This window comes from Ambystoma mexicanum, chromosome 11 (assembly GCF_040938575.1).
Source record: "Ambystoma mexicanum isolate Mex_15411 chromosome 11, UKY_AmexF1_1, whole genome shotgun sequence".
Taxonomy (NCBI): Eukaryota; Metazoa; Chordata; class Amphibia; order Caudata; family Ambystomatidae; genus Ambystoma; species Ambystoma mexicanum.
In genome coordinates this window covers 276,121,637-276,136,982 of record NC_090934.1, presented here as the reverse complement: position 1 = coordinate 276,136,982, position 15,346 = coordinate 276,121,637, and positions in this window count along the sequence as shown.

The following is a 15,346-nucleotide window of genomic DNA, read 5'->3' as shown; positions in this document are numbered from 1 at the left end:
CCAGGGGCACCCTCCACCAGGCCCCCACTCATGTCCCCCTGCACCCCCACCCCCCAGCATCCAGGGGCACCCTCCACCAGGCCCCCACTCATGTCACCCACCACCCCCACCCCCCAGCAGTGCAGGGGAAGCCTCCACCAGGCCCCCACTCATGTCCCCTATCACCCCCACCCCCCATCAGTGCAGGGGCACCCTCCACCAGGCCCCCACTCATGTTCCCCTGCACCCCCAACCCCCAGCATCCAGGGGCACTCTCCACCAGGCCCCCACTCATGTTCCCCTGCACCCCCACCCCCCAGCATCCAGGGGCACCCTCCACCAGGCCCCCACTCATGTCTCCCACCACCCCCACCCCCCAGCAGTGCAGGGGCACCCTCCACCAGGCCCCCACCCATGTCCCCCTGCACCCCCACCCCCCAGCATCCAGGGGCACCCTCCACCAGGCCCCCACTCATGTCCCCCTGCACCCCCCCCCCAGCATCCAGGGGCACCCTCCACCAGGCCCCCACTCATGTCTCCCACCACCCCCACCCCCCAGCAGTGCAGGGGCAGCCTCCACCAGGCCCCCACTCATGTCTCCCACCCACCCCCACCCCCCAGCCACCAGGGGCAGCCTCCACCAGGCCCCCACTCATGTCCCCTATCACCCCCACCCCCCAGCAGTGCAGGGGCACCCTCCACCAGGCCCCCACTCATGTTCCCCTGCACCCCCACCCCCCAGCATCCAGGGGCAGCCTCCACCAGGCCCCCACTCATGTCTCCCACCCACCCCCACCCCCCAGCCACCATGGGCAGCCTCCACCAGGCCCCCACTCATGTCCCCCTGCACCCAGCTCCTCACAATCACTAACCATGTGCTTAATGGTCAGCCTCCACAGCCAAAAGGCCCTACCAAGTAACCCATTCACCCACATGGAAATGAAAATTACATGTTACACCCCCAACGTACATAAAGCAAATGAACCCATGTCTGTCACACACAATGGTTGCAAATGAATTTGAAAACACCCAACATGACATGCATGAAACCAATGAGATGATACCACACAGTGAAGTATGAAAACAAAAATGTATTTAAAAAATATGAATGCAAATGAAATGAAACAAACTACAATGCCAATGAAAAAAAGAAAAGGTGCATGTCCGTCCCAAAAAATGAAAAACACAAAATCCCAAAAAAATGTACTTCAAAGTCACATTAAAAATGAAATCAATCCGACAGAAAAAAAATAAAATCCAAACACCATTGCTCCATGGAGAAGAAAAAATAAAATTAAAAAATAAAACAATCCAATGAAGAACTATGTACACAATATCCAAGGGTCCATGAGCCCAACTGAACAAAGGAAACCTACTAAAAACCCTAACAAAAAAGCAACTATATACAAAAAGTGGAGCTGTGTCCGTCGACTCCAAATCATAACAATAAACAAAGGAAACCTACAACTAAAGAACTATATACAAAGGCGGCGGGCAAGTCCAGCAGCTCACTCCGTAGTGTTCCGGGCCAGGGCATCATCAAACTCCTCGTCTATGTCCCGGAGGCGGTCCTGTTCCATGGCCCCGAGGGTCCCCAGGGACGACGCCATCTGCTCCTCCAACCCCCTGCGGATTGCCTCGAGGCTCTCAGCCCGCCTCAGGGCCCTCCGCATGGAGTTCTCCGCCCTGACCATCGTGAGCCGCTCCTCTTCCGCCCGCCGCCGCTCCGCACCTATCTGCTGGCCCAACCGCAGCCACACGGAAGACACTTCCTGTCCTGGGTCCTCCTGCCCTCCGGCCGATGCCTGCCCCTCCGATGTTGAAGGCCCCGAGCCATGATGCCTCCCACGTTGACTCTGCTGCTGCCTCCGACGCAACTGCCTCTGCCAGCACGACGGAATCCAGGCTGATGGAATCCACCGACGCTGTCGTGCACGTGCCCTGCCTGATGATGCCGGCACATCCTCCATCTGCTGGGGTACAGTTGCTGTGGTGTCCACCCCTGCTTGACCTCCGACTCCCGACTGTGGCAGGGATGGGATCCCCACCGAGCTGGCTGCATAGGTCAGGGCAGGTCCACAGGGGGCCCTGGTGGCATCTGGGCCGGAAGACGGCAAGGAGAACGACTGGCGTATAGCCTCCACAGAGGAGGAGAGGGCCGCCAGATTGGCCGACACATGCAGGAAACCCCCGAACATTGAAGATCCCAATTGGGCCACGTCGGCACGGTGCTCTTCGTGATGATGTGCGTGCTCCTCCCGGGAAGCACGCACGTCATCACGAATTGCACCCGTGCGCATCGCAACCCCAATCAGGACCTTCTCCATACGGACACGGGTCCCCTCGTCCGCAGGTGGAGGGGAGTCAGGTGACATGGACATCCCCTCTACCTGCGGACGGGCCTGGGACGGGGCAACCCTGCTGGTGCATGGTGGTGCACTCACAGGGTCAGGGACAGCGACATGCACAGGCCCCTCCACGGTGACCTGTGCTGCCTCCTGCCCCTGGCCCTGGACTGCACCACTTGCACCAGCAGGGATGCCCCCACCAGGCCCCATGTGTGCCCCTCTGGCGGCCTCCTCCTCCTCTGTGGAAACCACCAACCTGGATGGCTCCTCACCGTCTTCCACCGTAGCAGGCCCCTTTGGGGGCTCACCCACCCCTTCCGCTGCAGCCGTGGGGGCATCCCCGCCGCCTTGCTCCACGGCGCCGTCTCCGCCCTCTTCTTCACTAGCCGGTGTGTAGAGGGAGACAAAGAACACAAGCATCAGGGTACTGTACAATGGTCCCCTAGACAGGAAGCAATAGCAGATGAGTACCACTGTCAAAGTACACTTCCATCATGTCCCTCCACAACACATGGGTCAGTCCAGGCAAAACACACACAGTAACAGGCATGGTGCATGCCATGGACATTTCCATACATGTCCACTGGACTCTTGAAACATACAATGATATGGAACTCACATGCATCATGGGTCATGCCTATCACATGCACACACTTCACCTCAGTCACATCCATCTGGCCCCATACACCCCAAACACAGCGGATACAAGGGTAACTAGGCTGCATCAGTGAATCTGTGCATTGTGACACACATGTGTCATGCATCCATGGCATGCACAAGACACAGACACGCAGGTCAGGCACACAGACATGGCTACCATATATGTACCTGCCATCAGCACCCATCCCTCACCCCCACCCATGTCCAGGATCAGAGACTGGCATGCTCTCATGTCTGAAATCTGCATAGGGCTCCCCATGTGGCATTTAAACACATGCAACAACCATGTGGTTCACACATCACTGGTCGCACATGCATTACCATGATGTCCCTGCACACATACATGCATACATGGCCTATGTCACACATACAGGCAAGTATCAGCCAACCAGCACACCGCAACATGCCCTGTCTCACACAGCAATGCTTGGACACTTACCGCTCAACTCCAGACGGGTCTCCCTCTCAAGGATCTGGGCGTGGAGCGCTGGGCGTACGCGTTCCAGGACCCTCATCTGGATGGAACTCATGCAGCTCCGGCCCCCCTCCACGAGGCGCCGGGCCTTCACAAGGGTCCTGGACCTCAAGTCCTCCCAGCGCTTCTTGATCTTCTGGACGTCGCGGGTTGCCACCCCCTCCGCGTTGATGGCAACCACACAGTCGGCCCAGATCCTCTCCCGTCCTTCCTTGCTGGCGCGGGACGATCCAAAGAGGGCAACATACTGCCCCAGGACATGCTCCACCAGGACACCAACTTCGGTGGCAGTGAAGCTGGTGCCCCTCTGCCCCTCTGGCCTGGGGTTGCCACTGGTGCCAGATGTGGAAGTGCCCGACATGGCAACCCCAGAGGCAGGTGTGGGTGGGCAACTGGGTCCTGGGGCTGGGCTGTGGAGCGATGTAATCCCAGTCGGGAGTCTTCAGTTCCAGCAGGGGTGGACACAGCAACTGGACCCCTGCAGATGGCTGATGTGCAGGCACCAAATGGCAGGGCACGGTGGCAGCAGGCAGGCAGGCAGGCAGCAGCAGATGGCACGTGGGAGGCTGCTCGGGGCACTGGGGGGCAGTAATTCGGCCTTCTGGGCAGGAGCGTGGTCTTCCGTGTGTTTTCGTGTGGCCAGCTTGATACGGAGTGATTTGGCACGTGAAAATCCTGCACGTCAGCGTGAAATTCGAGGAAAGGCCATTAGCGCGTAAGCGCGTCAGCACGCATACCCGATTCTATTGGACCAAAGGCCCTCAGCGCGTAAGCGCGTCTGTGACGTGACCCGCACGGGTGTTTTCCACACAGCACGTGATGACAGAACACACGTGGAAAGACTGCACGTCAGAGTGTCATCGCGTTTAATTGGACAGCACGTCAGAGTGTCATCGCGTGTAATTGGACAAAAGTGCGCGTACACGCGATTGGCCTATGTACGTGTATATCAGGGGTGCGCGGGTACTTACACACGCAAGTACGTCAGCGCACCTGTATCCCGGGGTGCGCAGGAATTTCCACACGCTATTGGACTGGGTACTGGATTTCAGGGGTGCGCGGGTCACACGCTCGCCTACAACACGCGCAACGCATAAATTAGCGCGCTAACAAAATAACAAGCTCAGACCCAGGATGAACATACCGTTCCTAGCAGCAGTGGGCGTGGGCTACCAAAGGAGGAGGAGGAGGATAGTCAGGGCCAGAATATTCACACCCAGAACCAGCCTTTTCGGGATGCCTGATAACCAGTTGTATGGGAGGTACAGGTTTCCACCACACATAATACTGGACCTGGTGAGTGAGTGGGAGGATGACCTCACATCACCCACCCTGTGCTCCCAAGCACTCAGCCCCCTGGAGAAGGTCCTCAATGTACTGCACTTCTTAGCCACTGGATCATTTCAGAGGACAAGTGCCATAGTGGGTGGGGTATCACAGGCCACCCAGTCACGCTGCCTACACCAGGTCTTGAACATCATCACTGCACGCCCATCAGTCCGCAGGCCATATACCTGCCCAGAACACCTGCAGAAAGGCATGCTGCCGCCCTGGATTTTCACGGTGTGGCACGATTCCCCAAAGTGCTGGGTGCCATCGACTGCACCCATGTGTCTCTACGTCCCCCCAGGGCATCAGAGCACATCTATAGGAACCGCAAGCACTGGCATTCCATCAACGTGCAGGTAGTATGTAATGCCAAGGGAATCATCACCTCAGTATATGCCAACTATTCCGGCTCCACCCACAACAGCTTCATTTACCGAATGTCCACCCTAAGCCGGGACCTAGAAGCTGGGCGGCATGGCGATACATGGCTGCTTGGTGAGTATGAATGCCACTACACATGCATGCATGTCAGATACTGAGCAAGGTCACAACCCCACCAATGATACCAATCATCACCTCCACAGGGGACAGTGCCTACCCTCTCAGCCCCCACATAATGACGCCAATTCGGAACCCCACCACGCCACCCCAGGTAAGATATAACACAGCCCACATTACAACCCGGGGCATAGTGGAGCGCACATTCAGAGTGCTAAAGTCACGCTTTCGCTCCCTTGACCGTTCTGGCGGGCAGCTGTTGTACGCTCCCCCAGTAGTGTGCAGGATCATAGTGGCAGCATGTGTCCTGCACAACGTTGCAACACGCCGGGGCCTGGCCGTGGACATGGTGGTGGCCCCACATCCCCAACCACATGCACAGCCGCTGCGCATGGGAGGGGAAAGGGCACGGGTGGAGGCAGCCCGTACACAGCTTGTGGCTAAATACTTCACATAGAAATCACACCCCTGTGGAGTGCACACTGCCCTGGCACATTCCATCTGACTATCAATGATGACTCAACCTGACACTGATCCTGAATGTCTGGAGAATCAACCGTGAAAACCATATCAGCCTGAGATTGTTCACCTGGCAGTGTTACAATGTGTGCATCCCTACCCACACAGACACCACCAATGCAGTTTTGTGAAGAAACACATTCAAGCAGCTAAAATGAATACCCACTTGCAAAATGCAACAAGAGGACAGTGCCATGTCAGCCAACCCATCCCCAGCACCGCCACACGACACACCGTGCCATGTCATGCTATTTGCAGGTAAACAAAGTAATCCCCACAACATGACACTAGTGTCACAATGTACAGTGTCCCTAATTGAAACTTGCAACACCTGAAATGCTCACAGTAATGCAGAACCAACAACAAACTTGAGCAGGTACTACCATTAACATGACATCACAAATGTAATAAATTAGTACTTTCACCACCTGGAAATGCCTGCACTCCCACCACTACCAACTGTGCAGTGGTGGCGCCATGTAGAGTTGTAGGTGCACTGCTGCCAACATGGACCCCATCTCCAAACTAGAGGGCCTGTGTAGACATGAGGAAGGGACCTGCAAATTGGGAGGTAGACACAGATGATGAGTTACACATCAATGCAACATGCAGTGTACAACACAACAGCAATATGCACTAGGAATGTATACACAGTATTGACTAGACTACCCACACATGTAGTGGGAGTCCAATGTCACCATGTACGTCAATGTCACTTGGGCACACCCTTTGCAAGCCCATGGAAACGGGAAGCAGGAGGGGTGTGTGTGACTCAAACCCAAGCATCTGAACCAAATACATGAGAAGCCTGCATGTGCCCAGCCACAATGCAGCGTATGCCCACAGGAACCACAGAAGGCAACAAATTGTCCCAAAAAAATTGGGAAAAATAAAAATAAAAATAAAAATAAAAAAAAATAAAAAATGGCCATTGATGGGCCCGGGGGGGTTGGGGAGGCCACCCAGGAGGTCCGAGGACAGGGTGCACACCAAAACCCACCTGTGTGGATCCTGGGAAAAAAAAAACACCTCCATGGGCTCATGGCCCACAAGGCTACCCTATTGTGGGAGTATCACTGCTGTCGCTATTATCACCCTGTGCAGCTGCATCGGGAGGTGGTTGCACTATGGGAGGCAGCCCACGCAAGGCCCTAGTCTGCTCCTCCATGGCTGCAAGCATGCAGGTGTGGTAGGTCTCGTTCTGGAGGATGAGTGTGCGGAGGTCCCCATGCAACAACTCACGGGCTGCCCGGACCTCCGCCCTCGTTGCCTGCATCTCAGCTGAGAGCGTACGGGTGAGACGCTCCAGCTGCTGTTCTGTCCTTTGGTGTGTTGAAGCCTCAAGCTCAACAAGAGTCGTCCTGAGGTGAAGGAGCTCCTGCCTCAGGGCTTCCCTGTGGCCCTGGGACTCTATGGAGATTGCCTCCTGCAGAGTCGCCAGTGCCGCCCGCCTGTCCCTGTTGGACGCCAACATGTCCTCCCTGTGTGACTGGCAGATGGAGTCGGTTGCCTGCTGTACTCGCTCCATCAGCCTTTCAGGGGGGACAATGGAAGTGGCCACCCTATCCATGGCCTGAGCCATCATCTCGGATGATGCTGCCTGTTGGGTTGCCATACCGTAAATGGATTGCTCCCATGCGGTATTGCCAGGTGGCGTACGGCCACCACATCGGCGGGCACCACACCTGTCTGGGGCAAGGCGAACTGCGCCTTGCTGTGCCGGCACTGCCTGAGGCTGCAGGACTGCATTCCCCCTCTGATCTGCTGGCCCAGGAACAGGATCAGATGTCACGGAGTGTGACCCTGCATCCGTAACCACCAAAGGCGTAGCTGCCAACACTGACATCCACATTGAGGGTTCTGACCCTGGTGCAGGTGGGTGGGACAGAACAGAATCCCTCCCTGGAACACTCACCTGCGACGGCACGTAGGTCTCATCATCCGAATCAACACCTGAGTACAGCTCGGGGGAGGTGCAGCCAGAGACACCCCTTGAGAGCACGACCTGCAGCACTTGTGGGTTCTCACCCACCACCACACCACGTCCCTCACTGGTGGTTGGTCGGCCCTCGGACCCCTCCTGGGTCTGCACCATCTCCACAACCCCAGCAGTATCAGGTGCGTCTTCCCCTGCAAAGACATAAAAACAAAGAAATGGAAACAGGCATTAGCACCATGGCACACAATGAGGGCTGAGAAGCAACAGAACCAGTACTTGATTGACACATGTCCCACATGACTAAAAACCTCCCATGCATGCACCCTCACTGCGTATGAAGGGGAGGCAAATGGCACACATTGATGACACCAAGATGGAAGATGAACACATTTTCTGCATGCTGCCTGGCAGTGGCATCACACATTGGCCTGTGATTGCCAGGTGAAACACACATGCCATCACACAGATGGCATGTACCATTGCTATTGAGTGAAGATGGAGAGGAGGGCAGCACCTATTCATTCAGTCCAGTTCCCGCATGTAATAGCTTTTCTAATTCAAACAGGTCAGATTTTTCACCTGGAGCTGCCATTCCAAAATGGTCCAATTGCACAGGGACATGTGTGAACAAATGATATCCAGGTAACAAAGTCACTCCACTTTACCATAGCCATGTCAGACATGTGACTAGAGGACTGCGAAATGCCTAGTAAAAGTGGTGGAATGCAAACAATCTGACTGAATGAACAGTGAAAATTAAGCAACAATGCTGTGGCAAGGTGACACTTCAAGGGCAACTGGCGTGCAGTTGGACTAGATGTCTACTGTTGGCAGAAGGGATACTGCTATGGCCAAATGCAGCTGCGCAGGATGTATTGCATGAAGCACATGGCTGACCCATACGACTCAAGCGCACACACTCTCACCTGGCACACAAACAGAAGCCCTCACAGACACACCATGCACATGGATGACACACACATGCATGTGCACTCACCGGACAATGCCTCGTAATCAGGAAGATCTCCCACGCCTTGGATCTGTTCCTCCGTGACGTAGGTCCCAGCGACTGACTCATGTGGAGTGAGTTCCATGTCTACTACTGGAGACCCACCTCCAGTCACTAGAGTTGCGGCATGACTTGAGGCCAGCTTACTCTTTGCCCTGCGCTTTAGGTCATTCCAGCGCTTATAGCAATCATTGGCTGTGCGCCTCACGATTCCAAGGGCACTTACGATGTCCGCAACATTCTGCCAGTGTGCCTGGCATTGTGCAGGTGTGGTCTTGGATCCTGCAACAATGACCATCTCGTTATCATGTGCGGACACATACTCGACAAGTGCATTCAGTTCGGCATCCGTGAAGCTGGGCTTCCTCGACGGGCCGGACTGTGTAGCCGTGTCTGGGGCATCAGCCTGTGCCGGACGAGCACTCTTCCTCTTCCGCTTGGAAGGTGGTGGTGATCCTGAGTGTCCTGTGCCGCTCTGGACACTAGGGGCAGGAGCCCTGGTGGACTCTGTATCAGGAGTGTGGGATTGCACACTCAGCATGGGAGTTGGTGCAGGCATTGGCTCAAGTGTAATGGTGTCAGGGGGAATGTCAGCAGGATGGACTAGGACCGACACTGTCCTGGCTGGGTGTGTGAGAGCTGGGGTGGATGGAGCCGCAGCTGCCCCTGCAGCCTCTCTGCCCTGCCTACTTGGGGCAGCAGATGACCTTGCTGCCCCAGATGCACGTGGCATGATGACATCAACATGCACCAGCGCACGTGTCATAGGCCTGCTGACCTGGAAGTCAGCCATGGAGTCAGCCAGGTCTGGTGCCACAATGGGCTGGTCCAACAAGGGCTGAGCATGGATGGTGTCAGCCACATCAGCCTCAACGGGAGGGGGGGAGGGGGGGATTATGGGTGCCCTTGACTGGTCCTCCACACATGGGGGGACAGGCTCACGCTGGAAGTAACGACCACGTCCCCTACCGGATCCACCACGGCCACCACTTGTGGCTCTTCCACCTTTGCCACCCTTACGGAATCCTCGCCTCCCAGCCATGGCACTGATGTTAATGTGCGTATGGGAGTGGCTGTAAACTATTGTCCTGGGCAATTGGGGGTCAAAGGGGTTGGGTACCAGATGGTAATTGTACCCTAGTGCTCTAGCAAGGCTGAATGTAACCCCTGGGGAAAGATGACGGGTCACGCTACGCACAGGAGCCCCAAAAAAGGGAGATGACGTGCACGCAACTCCTCCTAGACCACGTGTGCAGAAAGAAATACCTGCACTACGCTGTGGCACCCAGTAACACAAGAATGAACGTATGCGTGTCACACGCAGCCTAGAATGACCTCTGAAGGGGTAGGTGACACACGGGGCAAGCACAGATGTTAGATACGTGCGTGACTCACCGTCTGCCAGGTAAAAGAGCGTGAAAAAGGAGCGCGTTTGGTTGGCAACACCCCCGCCAAAAGAAGATTTGTACGCTGTCTGAGGAGACAGGACAACAGTAGAAGGGAACACTGTTTGAGGGAACAGGCCCAGGTAAACCAGTAAAAGAGAAAAAAGAGAAAAAGCTGTCAGAGGTAACAGGGAATACGAACTTGAAACGCCGTGAAGTAAATCGCGTGTGAAACGACAAGAAGTACAGAATTCACCCACTCGCTCTCCACAAAAAGCACGTACAAGGAAATGGTGTTCTACACGTACCATTTATACAGGCCCACACGTCCAGCATCACTTACGCGGCGTGTATGCGCTAGGGCCATTTCCACCAATTACACGCTTTGTCACTGCCGCGTGTACGTGCTAGGCCCATTCCCACCAATTACACGCTTTGACACTCGGACGTGTCTTTCATTTTTTTAACACGCAACATTTTCAAACGTGTGCCCAATTCAACGTGCACGTGACTTCATAGACGCGCATACGCTGGCGACGCCTTTACGCGCGCTAAGGGCCTTTGGTCCAATGACATCGCATATGCGTGCTGCCGTGCATACGCGCATGGCCCTTTCCTCGTATTACACGCGGACGTGCATTTTTTCACGCGCGCTGAAATGCGCATGCACGTCTGTACGCGTCACGTCACAGGGGCGCTTGCGCTTGAGGGGCCTTCTGTCCAATGAAAATGCGTATGCGTGCAGACGCGCTTACGCGCTAAGGGCCTTTCCTCGAATTACACGCTGAAGTGCAGATTTTTCACGTGCCAAATCACTCCGTATCAAGCTGGCCACGCGTATGCACACGGAAGACCACGCTCCTGCCCAGAAGGCCGAACTACTGCCCCCCAGAGCCCCGAGCACGCTCCCACCTGTCATCTGCTGCTGCCTGACTGCCTGCTGCCCACGTGCACTGCCATTTGCTGCCTGCACTTCAGCCAGGGGTGCTGTTGCTGTGACCACCCCTGCTGGAACCGAAGACTCCCGACTGGGATTCCATCGCTCCACAGCCCAGCCCCAGGACCCAGTTGCCCACCCACTCCTGCCTCTGGGGTTGTCATGTCGGGGCAAACACCATCTGTGACCACTGACAACCCCCGGCCAGAGAGGCAGAGGGGCACCAACTTCAGTGCCACCGAAGTTGGTGTCCTGGTGGAGCAAGTCCTGGGGCAGTATGATGCCCTCTTCGGAAGTTCCCGCTCCGACAAGGAAGGACGGACTCGGATCTGGACTGACATCGTGACTGCCATCAACGCGGAGGGGGTGGCAGTCCGCGACTTACAACATGTCAGGAAGCGCTGCGAGGACTTAAGGTCCAGGACCCTGAACAAGGCCCGGTGCCTCTTGAAGGCAGCGGATGCCAAGGGGCGCCGGGGCCACTTGTCGGAAGAACAGATGAGGGTCCTGGAATGCATATCCCCAGCGCTCCACGTCCAGGTCCTAGAGAAGCAGACCCGTCTGGAGTCGAGCGGTGAGTGTACATGCATCCTGATTGTGAGCAGTGCGTGTGGTGATTATTCGGTAGTGTGCAGGTTGCACATCTGTTTGTATGGGGTCGAGTATGGCTGGGGGTGTACAGGGCCGTGGGGCTGACACATGCGAGGGCTGTAATGTGTGAGACATGGATGGTGCTTGTGTGTGTAGGCTTGCATGGCAAATGCAGTTGTGTGGGCACACATGTTTGGATGAATGTGTATGTAAGTAGACATGTCCGTGATGTCACGCATGTATGTTGTTTTCGGCTGCATGTATCAGCACTGTGTACATGTGCATGTGTGTGTATTTGACAAGGGTGCAACAGTGATGCAACATGGATGCATGTGACAGCGGTATGTGGAAGCCTGATTGGCAGATGTGACATGGATGCCCGTCTGAACAGTGCGACACTTGGCAGAGGTGTACACATGCATGCAAGTGTGGTGGTGTGTGTACATGTGTGGTGCACTTCCTGTGTTGCATGTGATGTCGGGCTCACCTTTGGCTGCTCATGCTGTTGTATGTCTAGGGATGGTGGTGGCAGTTGCGATATGGCTGTGGTATGGCTCATGTATGCGAGTTGTAATGACATGTGTGTTGGGGATTGTGATGACATGTCTGAGGTGTGCAACTGTCATGTGTGTATGTGTCCATTGTACAGTGCCCTGATGCCTGTGTTTTGTTTCTCCCTGTCTGCAGCGTCAACTGATGAAGAGGGCGCAGAAGGTGCTGTGGAGCACAGCGGCGGGGATCCCACCGCCAGCCGGAGACGCAAGGCCCGGCTCCCCTCCCGTGTTGTCATCTCGTCGGGGAGTGAGGAGTCCGGTGCCGCGTCCCAGGCCACAGCTGCCGGGGGGAGGTCCAAGAGGCAGAGGTTGGAGTTGGACTCCTCGGCAGCAGAAGGGGCAGCTGGGACCCCACAGGGCCCAACAGGGGAAGATGGCACGGAGTCATCCAGGTTGGTGGGGGGTTTGGTGGAGGAGGAGGCCGTGCAAGCACCAGAGACGGGGTCTGGAGGTGGGGATCCCACTGGTGCTAGTGGTGCAGTGCAGGACCAGGGACAGGAGGCAGCACAGGCCGCCGCGGAGGTGCCTGTGTGCAATCCTGTCCCCGATCCTGTCCCTGCATCATCTTGCACCAGCAGGGATGCCTACGTCCAGACCCATTTTCAGGCAGGGGATGAGCTGACATCAACTGGCCTTCCTCTGCCTGCGGACGTGGCTATCCAGGTCTGGGTTGAGCCTGTCCTGGCTGGTGTGGCGTTGCGTCAACGGGCCATGCAAGGTGACCTGCAGTCTTTTCATGGAGAGACTGCACGTCATCTCGAATGGCTCATTGACCACGTCAGCCTGCTGGGACAGGTCACACAGGCCGGATTCCTCCGTCTGATGGGGCTTGCTCCGACCCCCTCCTCAACTGGACCCCCTACGCGCCAGTCGTCCTCTGTGCCATCTTCCCACCCATCAGTCACCTGGGTGCCCTGTGGAGCTGCCTCTGACGGTGCGGCCAGGCTGGTGGAGGAGGCATCCCTGCCACAGTCGGGAGTCGGACATCCAGCAGGGGTGGCCACATCTACGACTGCACCCCAGCCGGCGGAGGATGTGCAGGCAGCAGGAGGCAGTGCACTTGCAGAGGCAGAGAAGCAGCAGCAACATGGTGGGAGCCATGAAGGCTCGGGGCCTTCGACATCGGAGGGGCAGGCATCGGCCAGAGGGCAGGAGGACCCAGGACAGAGAGTGTCTTCCGTGTGGCAGCGGTTGGGCCACGCCATAGATGCGGAGCGGCGGCGGGCGGAAGAGGCACGGCTAACAATAGTCAGGGCGGAGAACTCCATGCGGAGGGCCCTGAGGCGGGCCGAGTGCCTCGAGGCAATCCGCAGGGGGTTGGAGGAGGACACGGCATCGTCCCTGCGGACCCTCGGGGCCATGGAACAGGACCGCCTCCGGGACATCGAACAGGAGTTCGATGATGCCCTGGCCCGGAACACCACGGAGTGAGCCGCTGGACTTGCCCGCCGCCTTTGTATATAGTTCTTTAGTTTTAGGTTTCCTTTGTTTGTTCTTATGATTTGGAGTCGACGGACACTGCTCCACTTTTTGTATATAGTTGCATTTTAGTTAGGGGTTTTTGTAGGTTTCCTTTGTTCAGTTGGGCTCATGGACCCTTGGAAGTATTGTACATAGTTCTTCATTGGATTGATTTTATTTTTCATTTGACTTTGGACAGCATTTTTTTGGATTCGGATTTGGTATTTTTATTTTTTTAAACGGACATGCAGCTTATCTTTTTTTCATTGACATTGTAGTTTGTTTCACTTCTTTTGCATTCTTATTTTTTTTAATACAATTTTGTTTTCATACTTCACTGTGTGGTATCATTTCATTGGTTTCATGCATGTCATGTTGGGTGTTTTCACATTCAATTGCAACCATTGTGTGTGACGGACATGGGTTCATTAGCTTTGTGAACATTGGGGGTGTAACATGTAATTTCCATTTCCATGTGGGTGAATGGGTTACTTGGTAGGGCTTTTTGGCTGTGGAGGCTGACAATAACGCACATGATTGGGGATTGTGAGGAGCTGGTGGAGGCTGCCCATGGTGGCTGGGTGGTGGGGGTGGTGGGAGACATGAGTGGGGGCCTAGTGGAGGGTGCCCCTGCACGGGTGGGGGGTGGGGGTGGTGGGAGACACGAGTGGGGGCCTGGTGGAGGCTGCCCCTGGTAGCTGGGGGGTGGGGGTGGTGGGAGACATGAGTGGGGGCCTGGTGGAGGGTGCCCCTGGTGGCTGGGTGGTGGGGTGGTGGGAGACATGAGTGTGGGCCTGGTGGAGGCTGCCCCTGCACTGCTGGGGGGTGGGGGCGGTGGGAGACATGAGTGGGGGCCTGGTGGAGGGTGCCCCTGCACTGCTGGGGGGTGGGGGTGGTGGGAGACATGGGTGGGGGCCTGGTGGAGGGTGCCCCTGGTGGCTAGGTGGTGGGGGTGGTGGGAGACATGAGTGGGGGCCTGGTGGAGGCTGCCCCTGGTGGCTGGGGGGTGGGGGTGGTGGGAGACATGAGTGGGGGCCTGGTGGAGGGTGCCCCTGGTGGCTTGGAGGTGGGGGTGGTGGGAGACATGAGTGTGGGCCTGGTGGAGGCTGCCCCTGCACTGCTGGGGGGTGGGGGGGGTGGGAGACATGAGTGGGGGCCTGGTGGAGGGTGCCCCTGCACTGCTGGGGGGTGGGGGTGGTGGGAGACATGGGTGGGGGCCTGGTGCAGGGTGTCCTTGGTGGCTGGGTGGTGGGGGTGGTGGGAGACATGAGTGGGGGCCTGGTGGAGGCTGCCCCTGGATGCTGGGGGGTGGGGGTGGTGGGAGACATGAGTGGGGGCCTGGTGGAGGCTGCCCCTGGTGGCTGGGAGGTGGGGGGTGGGGGTGATAGGGGCCATGGGTGGGGGCCTGGTGGAGGGTGCCCCGGGATGCTGGGGGGTGGGGGTGCAGGGGGACATGAGTGGGGGCCTGGTGGAGGGTGCCCCTGCACTGCTGGGGGGTGGGGGTGGTGGGAGACATGAGTGGGGGCCTGGTGGAGGCTGCCCCTGGTGGCGGGGGGGTTGGGGGTGGTAGGGGACATGAGTGGGGGCCTGGTGGAGGGTGCCCCTGCACTGCTGGGGGGTGGGGGTGATAGGGGACATGAGTGGGGGCCTGGTGGAGGGTGC